Source organism: Syngnathus scovelli, chromosome 6 (assembly GCF_024217435.2).
Source record: "Syngnathus scovelli strain Florida chromosome 6, RoL_Ssco_1.2, whole genome shotgun sequence".
NCBI lineage: Eukaryota > Metazoa > Chordata > Actinopteri > Syngnathiformes > Syngnathidae > Syngnathus > Syngnathus scovelli.
Window position 1 is genome coordinate 10,464,528 of NC_090852.1, and position 17,307 is coordinate 10,481,834.

Genomic DNA, 17,307 nt, shown 5'->3' on the forward strand with positions numbered 1-17,307 from the left:
TTTGTTGACAGATACTCTTATCGCTTTCCCTCTGCACTCCCCACAACACGAACCATCTTGCAATTATTTTGTTCTTTAATGGTGACGCGGAATTGGATAAACATACATTATTTGCTGCCAGCTTCACTTCAGCCGTGGTTTCATCATATAGTCTTTTGACGCTATCTCGTAAGGTAGCCACAATTTAGACACAGCTCTCATAATCTTGCTGCACAGTATAAATTGCACACTACAACTAAATAATAAAACAATGTTAAATGAATAGGTTGTCCTCAATAGGTACTCATGAACAGGGACATGGAGTTGCTTGTAATAACTGTACACATTCTTCACGTCAATATACAATGTGCAATATTATGGCAACTACTGTGTAGTGTTTTTACCTCCCTCAATTTTCTTGCCTAGTTTATCTTTTGGCCTCTTTTACATTTCATTGCTATCTCTTGCACTGTGTGTATTTCTGCATCTTCTGTATATCTTGATCTCTTGTGTTTTTCTTGTGTATTTTGTATTTTACTGCTACTGGACACAGAATTTCCCTGAAGGAGTAATCCCAAGGGATTAATAAAGTTGAGTCTAAGTCTAAGTCTAAGTCTAAGTCTAGTTCTATTTGTAAAGGTGGAGTATTTGATACAGCTCTTATACTGGAAATATTTACTTTGTGCAAGTGGTCCTAACATTGTGATTGGCAATTGTATAAAATAACATAATACATGAAGACAAAGAAATAACTTTGAAGGGACAACACTATCACAAAAACAGGACTGCAATGTTTGAGAAGTACCCTGTCAAGGGTACATGGAGGTTTGTTGATTTTTCAAACCAATTGTAAAGTGTGAGTTAATAGAAGATTATCTCCTCGATCATGCCTCAGTGAAAACATTCATTTACGCTCAGTAGCCTTTTCCCCATTTCTCTCCATTAAGTTGATTTAGAGGGCATGTAGTGGAAAGTTTTAGTATCAGCAAACCCCAACAAATTCACCAGAAGATTCTTTTCCACAGTTGTTACAAAAGTAAAAATAGTGACTATACTTTAAAACAGGCATACTACTCGCATGCCAAAACCAAATAGTCTCAGTGTTGCTGTATACACAGATGATGATTGAAAAATTGAATGTTTGGTGAAAAAGTCGATGTTTGTTAATTTTGTTGGTTTGCCTATGGCTGATGAGAAAGATGATAATAAAGGAAGATAATATTGGCAAGAAAGGCTATGCAGATAGGATGATAAACTAAATTTCTATGAAGACTTATAGCAGCAAGACCTATAAGATATCATCCAATAACTGTCTGGTTGACGACCAGATTTTTTTTTACTTGAGACCAAATAAGAGCATATTCACTTTCGACACATTTCTGACAGCTCCCATCCACCCCCGCCTTATCTCTGCTATCAATCTGTCATCATGGCCACCAAGACACCTTTGACTGTCTCTCTTACTTGACCATTCAAGAGGATGATTTGAGTCAGTTCTTCAAGCCATTAAATATCAAGATGGTCTCTAGCCTAGATGACACCCCTCCTGCACAAAATTCTTCACCGTCTGGCCCCAGTCTTCACTCAAATCATCAACAGATCTTTCAAACTGATATACCCATTTCAATCCTCTTCAAATGCTTCACCATTATCCCAGTCAACAAGAAATCTGCACCTTTTCTGAGATAATTCTGGTAGTCGATGAATACGAGAAAATGTTGTCATTTGCCTTGGGTGGATGAACAAAGATATGTAAAAACAAGATGTTTGTATGACCTGACAGTAGAATATTATTACAATAATATTAGGGAAAATAATAAGAACGACACAAACTTGCTTTGACAAACCCAATCTGCGATCCAACAACACAAATTATTATTATTAATATTATTGTCATTAATATTATTATCATCGTCATTAATATTATAATTATTATTATTAGCATTACTGTCATTATTATTACTGTTGTTATTATTATCATATTGTCATTATTATTATTATCATTATTGTTATAGTTATTGTTATTTTTTATATTTTTTATGATGTTTCATTTACAGCAAACTCTAATCCAAGGCAAGAAAATCTTGACACTCATTCTCCCTTGCAGCCACATCGAGGCCTGTTGCTGACACATCTTCATTCTCTTTAGTACCATCTGGGAGCCAAATGGAAAAAGACGTGATTAGATCTATCCTTGTGTTTCCGCTTTGGTTTCCTAACCTTTTCCTTCCTGTTCCTCCTTCCTTTACGAGAGTTTTGTCATCCGGCACACACGATGTAATTCAAATCCTTTCGTCTAAATCTGTGCCGCCATGTTTTTGTTTATGCACATACTAGACACCTTGTGGCACAACAAATTCACTGCCTTCTTAATTTCACTAAAATCACTAAATGTTTTGCGACCGCGAACAAATGGTGACAAACTATGATATGCGTGTGCGTTTTGCTACCTTTGACGGACGGCATTTCTATGAAATGTTCGTGCCTCTGTGGGATAGGTGCTTAAGATGCATGAAGGCAAATAAGCACACTGCGGCTGCTGTAGACAGTAGAAAAAACTTCATCAGTGAGTTTAATGCAGTGTCACGGACAGCCAATGCAGCAGCAGCTGCAACTTCAATGGCTAAGTTGTCAAACTTGGATGCCTTTTAACGTGACGAAGTGACAAGTTCTAAAAAGCTGAAGAAAAGTGTTGCACTCTAATAGTCAGAAGACGTCGCCTGCCTTTTGCAAGTAATGTTTCCTGAGAGCCAGATTGTCAGCAAATTTGCTTCTATAAATCAAAATAGAGTACTATATAGTATTTTCATTTATTATGTTAAACATAAATTCTTTAATTTGCTAAATAAGGAGATCATGTTCATCGCTCCAAACACACATTTTTGTTCTCTATTTTAAATGCATGTCGTGATAGGGAGAGGTCAGATGATTCATCTGATAATGTGACAAATAAATGTGTTAGTGTTTCTGCTGTGGCAATTAATAGGCAAAAATTGTTTCAAGACGTGGATGTGGCTTTATTCAGATACACAACTAGAATATTTCAGATTGTTCCCATGGTATTTTTTGTTTGTGTGTACCTCAATTTTCAGAGATTTTGTAATGCATTCCCTCCACACCGATGATCCAAACATCCATCTATCACTATTTTGATAGGGCAAAATTATTTCAGAATATGACCCCTGAGGTTCCTGTGATAATCCCACAGATTAACATATGTACTGCAGTACCAAAATAAATGCAGACCTCCACCCAGGTTTAAACATTTGGCTACTGTTAAATAATGGATTGAATGATAACAATTTGAAATCGTAATAGAAATGTTGGATAGGAAGGTGCTCAAGGCTCTAATTGTTGAATGATACATCTAAAATTCAAACAGAGCTCACTCATTTTTTTATATAAACCTGGATTAGATCATGTCTTGACCTTGAAGAAAATAGCATGACATTAAAAATGTTAATCTGAAATGATTTGGAGTTCACAAAAGTGATTTTACGATATTGTTAACATGTGTATTGTCTCTATTAAAAAATATCTAAATGGTAACATACTTTGGAAATAAAACTGCTGAGGTTGTACATAGACCAACGAACAAACCCGTACAGATTAAAACACAATTTCCTTGGCAGAGGTTGCAAATAATTTTACAGCTGGCAATCTACAATAGGCTTTGACTACATTTAAACATGTTGACTATAATTTGTTAAAGCAAAATGCTTTTCCACATTTTAAGACCACACACCGCACAATATAGTGGTGTGTAAAGTTCAAGTCTGCCATTTGTAATTTGTCCGCATCTATAGAAATGTTAATAATAATAATAAAATGGATGTACGATAAATTATGTTGGAATTACACCACAGACTTTAGCATGTGCAAGTGTGTGGATAGGAAGTCATATGGGAGCCAAAGAGAAAATATGAATCTAATACATTGTAGAAATAGGACCACAACACATTGCTACTGAAACCAGTGTAGCCTATCCCTGTTTAAAAACCATGGCTAAAACTGAGTCAATTCATTAAATATCTCTAATTTGTATGCTGTGGCCCACCGTCAAGGAGTTAGTTATTCATTTGGTAGATCTCATATGGTGACATATGTTTTTGCTTTTGTGTTTTCATCTCTGCATTGTCACTGGTTAATACAGTTAGCATGTGCACATCATATGTTAGAACTGTAAAGCCACTCAAAGCCAAATGTATATGTTTGTTGAGGTCATCTGGAAACCATGGATGAGGCCAAAAGTCTTCTCCAAAGTATTCTCGGTTTTATAGCACACAATGGAAACCAATTAGTCATCTTGAAAATATATCTTGTGACAGTTTTAAGAAAATATGTGTTGCTGAGTTAGGCAATAGACCTATTCATTGGTGCGACATAAACACATGAATCATAAACTAGAGTGGGCATGCATTCAAAGCGTCTGCAGCAGACAGCAAAAACTAAAAAAAAAATCCTGAGGTAATCACATGAAAGCATCATGCCTTCATGTTCTACAAGAATTTAGGCATTTTGTTCAAAAATTATATTAGTTAGTAGTGTATCAAATCCCGCTAAATGTTCCCATTTTTCTTCAACGCACAGGAAAACTGTGGCAATGAACATAAGCTAACATGATTACTGTCACTTGCTATATTTGTTATTGTTAATTTGTAATGATATATTTTTGTAGGCTTTGAGGGATGAACTGTGCCTGGTCAAAGTCACATGGAAAAGCTGATCAATTGGACGTTTCCAAAACTATCCACTGGTGGCAGTGAATGTGTTTTTGTTTTGTTTTTTTATTAATATGTTGCACTGCTAAGCTTGTCTGTTGAGGGACTTCATATTGGTGATTGATGCTGGATAAGACAATTGGGTGTTGTGCAAGTGGTCTGCAACATGCGGGGGCCTAATTCTGCTTGTGTCTTTTTTATTAAGAGACCATCAATGTGTGCAGAGTAACCTGAAGGGTGCAAATTGAGTGTCTGTGCAGTAATGCTGTCGTGTACCACTTGGGACTGAATTTAATTGGGCATCTGTATCTCATAATGTGAATGACGATGAAAGTTAAATTATATCTTATCTGATCAAAATCAAGGGGTGTTGTGAAGCCACCCCAAAGCACTGCACATTGAGTGCATCTGGAAGTTATTTCCAGCACTTCACTTTTTCCACATTGTGTTATGTTACAGCCACATTTTCAAATATGCGTGTTAAACATCACAACAACAACGTCACAATCATTTTAATCCAGAATAAAGTTGATTATATGATGTTATTGATGGAAAATGTAGTCTACCAGTACAGTTAGTTTTGGAATACTACGAAAACCGAATTGCAATCGTCAAACCAGTTCGGAGAGACAGGTCCCAAACCAATGTTTGTAATGCTAGCTAAGCTGTGACTGTTAACAGTTCAACAGAACTGTTCAATCGTCTGAGCACTTACCTTGTGCTTTCCACGTCTTCTCCCATGACAGGCTGTCAAATTTTGAGAAAAGGGTTTGTGATCTCCTTTTGCATGCTCCGTCTCAAAGCTGCTGTCTGAAGAGGGGCTTGCTCACAAAAGTCATCAGCATTCATGTCAGGAACCCTGGAGAAAACTACTCACCATTATGACACAGGAACAACCCATTTCATTTTATGGTTAAGCAGCTTTATTGTTGCAGAAAGTTGAGGGAAAAAAGACCGAGAGCAAGCATCTGATTGCTCAGACTTAGGAAGAAAGATTTGGGATTATGTTGGAAAGATAACACAAAGATCTAAAACAAAAAGCATCAACAACCAAGATAGCTTTGTGTTCACAAATCTTTGTTCCCAGAGGGCCAGAGAGCCTCGGTTCGTCGGGGGGGCTGGGTGGCACACAGGTTGACCATACTCACAGCCATGCCTATACTGGGAGAAAGAGAGCAGAGCACAAACTGCAGCCGAATCGGCCAACACAGGTTAATTACAGGCCATAGCATAAAATTGTGTTTTTAATCTTGTCATATGTTTCTACTGAGGTAGCAGCTCTGATATCTATCGGTAGAGCATTCTGAAGCGCTGGAGCCCGAATAGAGAATGTTCTTGATCCTGCAAACTTCTTTTTGGCCTTTGGGATCATTAAAAGACCAGCGTTTTGCGAACAAAGGTTTTGGGACGGAATGTAAGGTACAACTAGGTCGACAAGATAGGAGGGTGCTAAGCTGTGCAATGTTTTATAGGTTAGTAAGAAAACATCTTAAGTGGACTTGGAGCCAATGCAAATTTGCCAACAGTTTTAGTGATTTTAGTGAAATTAAGAAGGCCGTGAATTTGTTGTGCCACAAGATATCTAGTATGTCCATTAACCGTCATAATTGATGTTTGAAAGTTTTCTGTACATTTGTTTGCCAAGTGATTATCATTTGTGGGCAAAGCATATGGTTGATCCCTCGTACGATCAGTGACACAATGCAGACCTTCCTCAAAAACGCATTTTAAAATAAACACGCCAGATGAATGATGATAGCAACTGTAATGTCCAAATGTTAGTACTATATTTACTTACAAGACTGCAATCATGGTCAAATCCGAAATAACCCCGTGACTATATGATATTTATTTTATTGTAGTGACTTTTGCTTCAATAATGATTTCTGGGAAACTAAGAATCATAAATTTGACTTCACATAATTTGCTCCTTAAGAGCATACCATTAAAAATTCTCAACACCTTTGACCGTATGGTCTTGAGCTCTAAGCCGTGGACTGTCTCGTTATACTGAAATGTAATGTGTGCAATGTACCGCACGTCATAGCTGAATAGGATGTCACAAAAGAGAACTTTTTGTGTTTTCGAGAATGTTTTTCATTCATCTTGAGTCAAATTAGATACATTCCTTTTCTCCATACTATTTGTCATCTTAAAACTATGAGGCGGATTTAGGACCACCTACAATTTTGTCCATGGACTGTCTTGTTATAGTGAAATATGATGTGTGCAGTGTACCGCACGTCACAGCTGAATAGTAACAAACAGGATGTCACAAAAGAGAACTTTGTTTTTTGTTTCATGTTTTTGAGAATGTTTTTTTATTGTTCTTGAGTAAATTTAGATTAATTCCACATTATTATACTATTTGTTGTCTTAAGCGTATTTAGGACCAGTGTGTCAGTGAGTGAGTGAGTGAGTGAGTGAGTGAGTGAGTGAGTGAGTGAGTGAGTGAGTGAGTGAGTGAGTGAGTGAGTGAGTGAGTGAGTGAGTGAGTGAGTGAGTGAGAGCGTGCGTGCGTGCGTGCGTGCGTGAGTGTGTGCGCCAGACCAACAAGCACTCTAAAGAGTGAGAAAATAAAACTGTAATTCTCAGGAATTACTTTTTTTTCAGGCCGTTCCATACCCCAAAAGATTTTTTATCTGGTGAATGTGTATCTCTTTGCCGAAAAAAAGGCTCAAGTAATATCTTGGACATGGAGTTTTTATTAAAGAAAAATAAACAACTTTTTTTTTTTAAGTGGGAAATGTATATGATGTAAACTCTAGTTACTATAGACTGCTTTTGTTTTTTTTTTTAAGGACACAGAGAGGAAGCACAAATAAAACTTGAACACAAAAAAGAACTGTGAATGAAAAGAAGGAAATATCAGGACAATATCATGAGTCAGGAAATGGACTGAGGAAATTCGGAAGGATTACGTAAAGCATATACGTACAGTGAAGAAAACTGGGCCTGCACGATGCATGAGTGGTTAACATGTCTGCCTCACAGTTCTGGATTCAAATTCTGGCATAGAAAGAAAGAAACAGAGGAGAAAAGAAAGGAAGAAAGACTAGGGGAAAAAAGGAACAGAACAAATGAGTCAAAATAATGTATAATAAATAATATTTTTTGTTTGTGTTTACGTAAATTTTTGAGCAAAACAAAAGTAATTATTTTGGAGTGAATGAACTCCATATTTAAGGCGTGAACTAACAAATAAATATAATCTGATCTGAAACAATTTAGCTGACGAATTGGAATGAAATGATAACAGAAGATTTAATCATCTTTTTATTGTTTCAGTCTTTTCTTAATTACTGTTGAAGAACTCTGTATTTTTGTCAAACTTGTTTGTGTTTTTTTGGCTTTTTTTTCAAATCCCTGTCTCTGGTTATAATTTCACTTTCACAAATATTTTTATTTATTCTTTGGTTTTAAGTGTTTGCAGCTTTCTCATTGATAATATTAATGCAACAGCGATTTAAGTCATTGGAGTCTGTACGGTTCTGTTTATGGCTTCAATATGAAGGAAATATTTGTTATTGAACACAACACGCTGGCTCGCTCGTTTTTGAGAATGGAAAGATATAGTAGGCTCCATCAGTGCATGCAGAAAGCGTATAGTCACCAACAGATGTGGGTTGAGCAGCTCCATTAATCGTCCTGCCGGTGGAGCAAATAATCACACACCTTAAGTAGAAATGAAGGATGTTAATAAATAACATTTTGTTGTCGGAATCAGGCGAGATGAAGCGTCCCTTTTTCTAATCTCAGTCATACAAAGAAAGTGAAGAACTCATCCTGCTGGAATGGAGCTTGTTGATCACTTCCACATTTACCACCAGAGCGTGAGAGCGTTGTTGATGCTCTGTCATACTTCATAGCTGCTAAATAGTCTGAACTTTACAAGTAATTGGAATCAGCTCTTGGAAACACAAAAACAAGTGTATTCTATTTAGCAGAGTACTTGTCTCATTACGAATACATTTCAAATGGACATACAACCTTTTTAGTCTAATGCCCTTTTGTCATATGTCCCCTCAATCAATAACCACAACTGGAAGATCACAGGCTATATAGTAATGAGAACCTTAACATTATAGAAAACATTATTACATTCATATTAAGATACCACCTAATCTTGCGTCAGTCCATTTAAATACTCAACAACAAATATAATGTGCTAGAACTATATCTTTTCACTCCAGTTTGTCAATCCCTCCATAACCTTACATTTCATTAACATAAGTTTACCAACAATTTCATTCATGCGTCTGAGATCTAAAGCTGCTCTTTAATGTCTTCCATTTTGTTTTTGCTGATTAAAACTTTTTTCTCATTTATTTAGTGCAGTCGGCGTACAGCGTATGATAAATGATCTAAGACTGTTCACAGGTTTGTGAGCTGCAGAAGAGTTTGAATTTAGTCCAGCTGACATCTGCTATGTCTGGAAGAGAAAATGGTTAATTAATGAATTCGTACATGTACGTGCGTTATCAACTTTTCTGCACTAATTAACAGCGAGGAAAGACTAATGTGGGCATAATTAATACATGACAGATGAAAACCAAGTGAGGTAGTAATACACATGACTGAACAATTTGAGGAAGCCGATGAAAAAAAATTGCGCGGCGGGCACTTGGATGGTTTTGTCAATATTTGCACACTTGAGTGACATCTAGGCAGATGTCCTTTCATACAAACTTCCTTTCTGTCACCTTTTATACGTTTTGAGAGAAATATGATGACAGCATCAATTGCCACTTCTCAAATAAATGATTACTTGATAATTCCAGTGTTGACATCTTGAAGAAACTGTGACAAAATAGCAGAATAAATAAATGAACAGTTCACATTTGACAGTTGAAAACATTTTCTAACTAAGTTCAGAGCTGTGGCACTCTATTTGACCAAAGTTTGGGACATTGGAACTAATGAAAAATTGTGCAAAGGTGTGGCGGCTTCTCTTGTGCTGCACATTCGGTTTCCGCGGTCTGGTAGGCTGCGACTCTCAAAAATTCTGGACATTTAGACACTTGAAAAAGAAGTACAAACGACACTGTAAAATGAAATTAATGAAAATGAATGTGATTTAAGGATTATAAATAATAGCTTTTAGGTGATGTAAAACAAATTGAATCAAAAAATGATTAACATAGTACTAAAAATTGAAATGTCATTCTGCTGCTTGCACATTGAATCAGTCACTCATGGTTTTTGCGAACAAATATGAATGAAATGAAAGTATATCTTAATGTGTTACGTAAGCAAAATCTTTGGTTGGAATTGGGGGGGGGGGGTACAATAAACAAGGTTTCTTCATCCCATTTACGCCAGTTCTGTTTGTTTGGTGCATGCAATAAAAATTGTGATGAAGTATGACGATGTATGTGCCAAAATACACAAATCAAAAATCTGTATTTGTCTGCAATGAATTACTCTGGGGTGATCCTGAGCAATATGAGGGATGCCAAAAATCCTGACAGAGTTTTCTCTGGATTATTAGATGGTCTCCTGCCACGGAAACATAATTACCCTACTATAGTATTTTGTTTCATAGTTTACAAACCATTTCATCAGATAAAAAGACAGTGACAAAATGCAAGTGGATATTTCTTGCAAGCACTGTGTTTATCTTAATTCTAAACTGGTGATGACAACCTTGAACTGTTGTAGTTTTATTGTCAAAGTATTATGAAATGTACAGTACATGAAGATATCATCACTTTCATTGGAATGATATTTACATTTACTGCGTGCCCAGCTAAGAGCTAAATGTGTTTTAAATGATATTTTATCAAAGAGGATTTTTAAATGATATTGACTAGTGGTGAATGACAGCAAAATTTGTGTCACTGTCTATTCATTGCTTATTATAAATTGAACAACGATCACAGCACCACGCTATTCCATGACACATGTTGTTATGTAAGTATGTACGTTGCTTTTCCACAATGTGGGCAGCTTGAGAGGAGACGTCAAGCCCAGCAAAAATGTGGATCGATGCAGCAAAGCAGAGACAGTGAATTATAATATGGAAAAGTCCAGAACTAAGGCACAAGTGTTTTTTTGTTTTATTCTCAATTGTTTGAATCCAAGTAGGCCGCGTGCTACAAATATAGTGCTCCCCGCTTTTGCCAATGAAAAAGGTGAAAATAAAAGCTACAGCTTGATGTTTATTCCACTATGGTTCATCTCATATCATTAAATTTTGTTTGCGTTTATGTAACCCACAATAATATTGCTTTGTACCAAATCGATATCAATGCTTTGCAATAGAGCAGCCTGCAGTGTTCTGCTAAGCACCATAATGCATCTCTACTATTAGAATGCCATTCTCGGATACAATTCAACGGTTAGAAAGCTTTTGCTTTTCGTCAAGCCATATGTCCAACTTTCACAAACAGATCCTGGCATTTGTATCATGTGCGTTTTAATGAAGTCTATTCAATGCCTGAGGATAACACTCATTTAAAAAGAAAAAAAAAATTGCTGATGAGTTAAAGTTCCACGAGGACACTCTCAAAGTGTGTGGCTAGGAGAGACCATGAATTTTAACATTGAAGACCCCCCAGACTGTTGCTGTCAGCGATTATCAAGCCTTGAACATCTGTACCACAGACAGGAACAATGTACACTGCCATCCTCTGGCTGTCGTGAGTCTAATGTGTTCCATATATGCAACACACACTACTGTATGTTTACAGAGGGTGATTTATGTATACATAGTAGCTGCCAACCCATATGTTTCGCATGGCTAATCCTGCAGACGCTCTTCATCACCAAGGCTCGTTTCTTAGAGGCCAGGACTCAGTGTTGCCTTACCGATGGCAACCAGAGCCCGCTTGGACACACGATGATTTAATGTGCAGTGCAACCTGAGAGTGCTTTGGGACAGTAAATCATGATTTTGCGTTGGTCACTGATTAGCAGAGAGGAAACTATTTTATAAAAACACAAGCACTCAAATGCTGTATTGACCTTTGACCTCAGCAGCTCTTGTTGCAACCAAGCGCTTGAATGAGAGTCACTTGTTGCAAAATTATCCAAAACCAATTATGCTAATTGTTAATCATTATGAATTTTGTGCTGATAACTCTCTAGACAATCTTTTTCCTCTTTGGCCTTCCGGATACAACATTCAACAATTTGTGTCAGTCCATCTCTGAAGACTTTGTGCCCAGAGAAACGTTTTGGGGTGTTTTTGATTTCCAGCTATGGCTTTTGCTTTGCATCGTACCGTTTTGATTTGTGGAGATCAACTGTTTGAACTGACACTGGTTTTCTGAAGTGTTCCTGAGCCTATGTGGCAGTATCATTTTCACAGTGGTGCTGGTTTTAATGCAGTGCAGTCAGCGGGTTCAAGACACACAGTCAAATGTTGGTTTTCAGCCCTGCCACTGACATTTTCACCAGATTTTCTTAATCTGTTGACAATATTTATGGGCTGGTTATGATGAAATCAATAAGATTAAATTAAACATATCCCTCAGGCATGCAAGTATTTCGACCTTTTTTAAAATGGCATTTTTGTTGTGCGAAGTATGTGGCTCCCCAGTGGTGCTGGCAAAAAAAATTGTAGCCCCCTACATCGTTTAAATTAGGTCTTAGATTTAGGTCTTCAGGATTTAATAAAGTCGTTTTTCATCATTCAGAGAGGGGTCAAATTTATAGCAATGGCTTTGATTGCACCACAGGCCTTTTTTACACTCAGTGGGCTTTTGTTTGTGAATGGTTGTCGTACTTCCCGCTATTAATCTCACGCTACCGTATGTCAGCGCACAAACAAATAATCCATGAAATTGATACACTGAAAATGACAAGGAAAAAAAACTTGACTTTTATATGTTGCCATTCCAAAAGTCGGGACACTGAAAATATCTTTGCTCTATTATTGTGTTTGTTATTTTTATTTGATTTATTGTTTGCTCAAAGGTTTTAATCCCCACTCCAGGGTGAATGGGCCTAACAATTCCACATGTAAGTGTGGATAAAGCATTGCAGTACAGCTCTCCGGGGGATTTGTGGGGGGTGTTCAGTGTATAGAGATCTGAGCCTACTACTATGGTCAGTCTGTGCCACTGAACAATTGAATTGGAGCATTCTTCGTGATGCCATAAGTTGAATTTCATGGACAGAATTTCTAGAAGCCGCTAAGCTACTGAGTGTGGCCTGAGTATTTCAACTCGGTCATTTGCGGTTTGCGTGGTGTTGAATATGGTGGGATGAAATTTAGTTAGTCCGATTTTGGAGGCCCTGGTGTTCTGTCTGAGAGGTGGATTGCACCGTTCTGTTGCTGCCTCAGGCGGAGGAATATTTGTGTGGATCCACATAATCACCCACCATGACCACAAAAGATGGATGTGCATGTTTGAATGGGCATCCGACAAAGAGTCCAGTGTTTTTCAAACCTTTTACATTTGGCAACCCAAGTACCACTGTGATGACATAACATTAAATTAGAGTAGCATAAGTTCCGGTGTTAAGTAAAACTATGGAAAATTGTTATTCCTAAAACATACATTTAATATTAATGTGCATCACAGTTTTTTCTTGTCATGCATTTTTTTCTTAGCTTTTAAGAGCTGTTACTTTTTTCACCATATTACTTTAAACGTTCAAAATACTTGTTTACTCAATTGGGTGACACGTTTTTCAATTACTTCTGACCTCAAATGGAATTGTTGTCCTGGCACTACCGTACAATAGATACGTAAATAAAATGCTAAGGTGACCATGAAAAGTCATAAGGCACTTTGAGAACTATTGTCTTAGGTGATTGTTTTATGCAAATGTTTTCCTCATGAGACCATCAAAATACACCAGATTGATGCAATTAAAATGAAAAAGAATGCCAAGGAATACACCACAGGGGAGTATTTGTTCCCCCCCCCCCCCTCCCCACCATTCACAAAATTCGCACCATTGGTGAGATGCCTTTTGAGATTTTGTATTATGAAACTAAAAACATTTTCTACCCTGTAATTACCAGCTATATGACAGTTTAATGATCGAGGAAAAGCCCTGCAGGACCTTTGCAGCTCCAAACATTATGAAACACGCCTCAAAGGAAATTATAGAAATCCTGACAATTTGCATGGTCATTTAATTTTGCATGGCTAGTTAACAATGACCCTGATAGCATTGTTGTTTCCATACAGTTTCTGTCAACACCATGTCTCTGGTCTGCTGCAATTCTGTGACTCCCAATGGTCATTGTGTGGAGTTGTTCAAACCACACAACAGATACTTGGAAAACATCTCTTATGGATCAGGGCATTATTTTACAATGCACAGCAATGCATAACCTTATAGTACATAGTGTGCTCGTTGTCAGGTCTGCTGTCTCAGCATTCTAAGTCCCACCCCATTCCCTTGTGAGTGCGTATGTGCAATTGTAGGTTTGGCCATTGGCCTGTTGCAAGCCAACATCTGTATCTTATCCAACAAATCAGCAGCTGCCTGTTTTTAAGCCAGTCTTGGACTTCATTATTCTGCCATATCCTCAACACTGTTATTACACAGTATATTGAGTCTTTTACACTTCTGCCATGTTCTTTTCCCTGCCTTCTGATAATCCTTTCTTGCACAATCGTCCGAGCCTCTCCAAAGAGGAGAAGCCGCAGCCTTGTCCACTGTACAATTTAAATCAATAGTACAATTTAAATCGATAGTACAATTTCTGTATCATAACCTACTATTTGTCTCCTGTATGTGCATCTGAGTGCTCCTCACCATTGGAACCCTAAATCTTGATCTATATATTGCTAAAAAAAATTAAAAATGTGCCAAATGGCTAACCCAATTATTATCGTGAACATCTACAAATTGTGGCTTACAACCAGAGTGACAGGAGAGCTTGATTTGACCTATGGTAACATGTTTTTATCAGGCCATTTCTTTAATAAAAGTGTAAAACACAACTACTACACTAAATAGACATCTGACCTCAACCTTGATAAATCATGTGATGTGTATTTGATTTGCTCATGTTACATGTCTTTAAAGCAATTGTTGCAATTTAGTGTATAGAGGCAAAGGTAGACTGTTGACCAAATTCAGTCTACATGCAAGCAGCTCCTTGAATTACAAACGAGCATTTGTATTCATCAAAATAGCAGATGTTTTGATTTTTATTAACATCATGGACATCATTTCTAGATGTAGATGATGTCCAAAGTAAGAGAATTTAATTTATGTTTTTCATGGTTAATGTTGTGTCGCAAAAGACAGCTGATGTAATGCTACTTTGGTAAAATGCACCGCCTCCAAATCTGGAAGCTGTAATTCTCAGCCAGAAAACCACAATCGTACACAGATGGCACAATATCAATCCGAAATGAAAGTTAGACTAAATGTCCTCAACTGTGGAAAAATCCATTCAAAGAATAAGAAGATTCTCATGTTTGGAATTAGATTACATATTTATGGGATGGGGGGGATTTTTGTGAATGCTCCAAACCACCGGTTTTAAATATATAGTTCACCAGTGATAGGACATTGTGATTTCTTAGGAATGTTAAATGATCATTTGAAAATGTAAGCACTTGCATAGATTTATGTTTAAAAAAAAAAAAAGTGCATATTGACACATCTTGTTAACACCTTGTTAAATCATTGTGAGAACTCTAATATGATCAGTCTTTACATAGATGAATATCGTTGATTATAATCGCATATCTAACATCCATCCATTCGTCGGCCGGTCCGTCTGGCCTTTGTCCATCTTTAAACAGTAAATTAGCTCATCTACATGCAGTCAATCAAACATCAATCCCACACCATTAACCTGATTAATAACAATGAATTGGTCAATTATTATAAGTAACTATAGATGATCAGAGATACTGACATAGAAATTTAACCTTCACTTTGAAAGATGACTGAGTTTAGCTCAGATGAAGCAATCTCTGTGCACAGGAGCATGACCAGTGCCATTTTTTAAGACATACATTTTCTGTAATTAATGCGGGTCTATCTGGCAGCCATCCAGGTTCATTCCAGACTGGCTATTAAGTCATTAGCATCCTTATGCTCTTCCATGGTGACTCCCTCATCATGTTCATGCCACTCCTAAAAGAGTAATGGCAAAATCACAATCTGATTATTGCCCCTGCTGTCACAAATTTAGAGGTCATGTATCCTTTTCACTATGCCTGAGAATTGTCATTTCCGCAGCGAAAAGCTGCCGGACCAAATAATGGTTAGAAATGTTGTGAGGCTGAAGATAAATTCACAAAGTAAAATCATATGGTAAAAGGAGATCCATGCAATGGATGAAATCTGCATAAACATAAAACAGTAAATTCAGTTTTTCCGTATTTAATTCATACAGAGAGAATGTATTACATGAACAGTAACAGAAGAATTTCTTATATTTGCTTAATTTCTGCTTCTGGTTTGTATGACAAATGACAGGCAGGGGACCAGCATTCTTATTTATTTCATTGTTTAAACCCCCTATTTATGTGCTTAACACATGGAAATATGTTTTCGGAAAGTGGGGGTAGCTATAATCTAAGGGGAATACATAATTTAAAGACAAAGAACTCACTAACAACAATGATTTTGTGTGTAATTGCATTGATGGTTTCACTAAAAACACATTTCGTTAATTATATGGGCTGCAGCATGATTAATGTGACGCTGCCACTGAATGCTTTTATTATTATCAATCAAACAATATGAACTCTCAATTACTTTTAACAGAGATCATAACGCAACACCCAGATCTTTTGAATTAAATACGGTTTACCACCAGCATCACCATTAGTTTTCAGTGGACAGCCATATTTACTTAATTACAAAATAAGCAGGCGTTAAAGTTAATGCAGCCTATAAATGTTACTGAATGCATAATGACATTATTAACGACATAAACACAAGTCCAACTATATAGACAAATTTACCAAATCCAGCTATTTATTTTCTGTTGCACCAATTATAATAGATCACGAGATTCATGGGGCCGACTGGAGCTCGTCACAGCTGGCTTTGGCCAAGAGGCTGGATGAAATCTGGAGTAGTCACTATAGCTAATTGCTGGGCACATATTGATAAACAAGCAATCATATTCACACTTACCTTAAATATATTTTATAGTAGCCAAATGGAGAGAACATGTAAACTTTACATCGTGGCTCTTGAACCTCTCAACTTGTGAAACAAACATCTTTTCTAAATTAAATTTGATAATGTGAGCAGCATTGTGGAAAAACTCTACTTTTGTTTGTTTGAGGTTGTACCGCATTCCAAAAACATGCACAGTAATCGTATTGTCCATTTGGCGTGAATGTGAATGGTTGTCTGTGTATGCCCTACAACTGAATGGTGACCAGTCCAGGGTGTACTGCGCCTCTTACCCAAAGCATGTGGGTCGTGGGATAGGTTCCAAGGCAAAGATTACAGAAAATGGATAGATGTCTGATTACATTTTTTGATTACATCACACTCAACACTGCGATTCGCTGGCGACCAGTTCAGGGTGTACCCCGCCCACTGCCCAAAGACTGATGGCATAGGCTCCTGTACACCCACGACCCTGGTGCAGACACACGGTTTGGAAGATAAATTGAATGAATGAAAATATTCAAAAATGGAGCAATATCAAATTTAGCATATA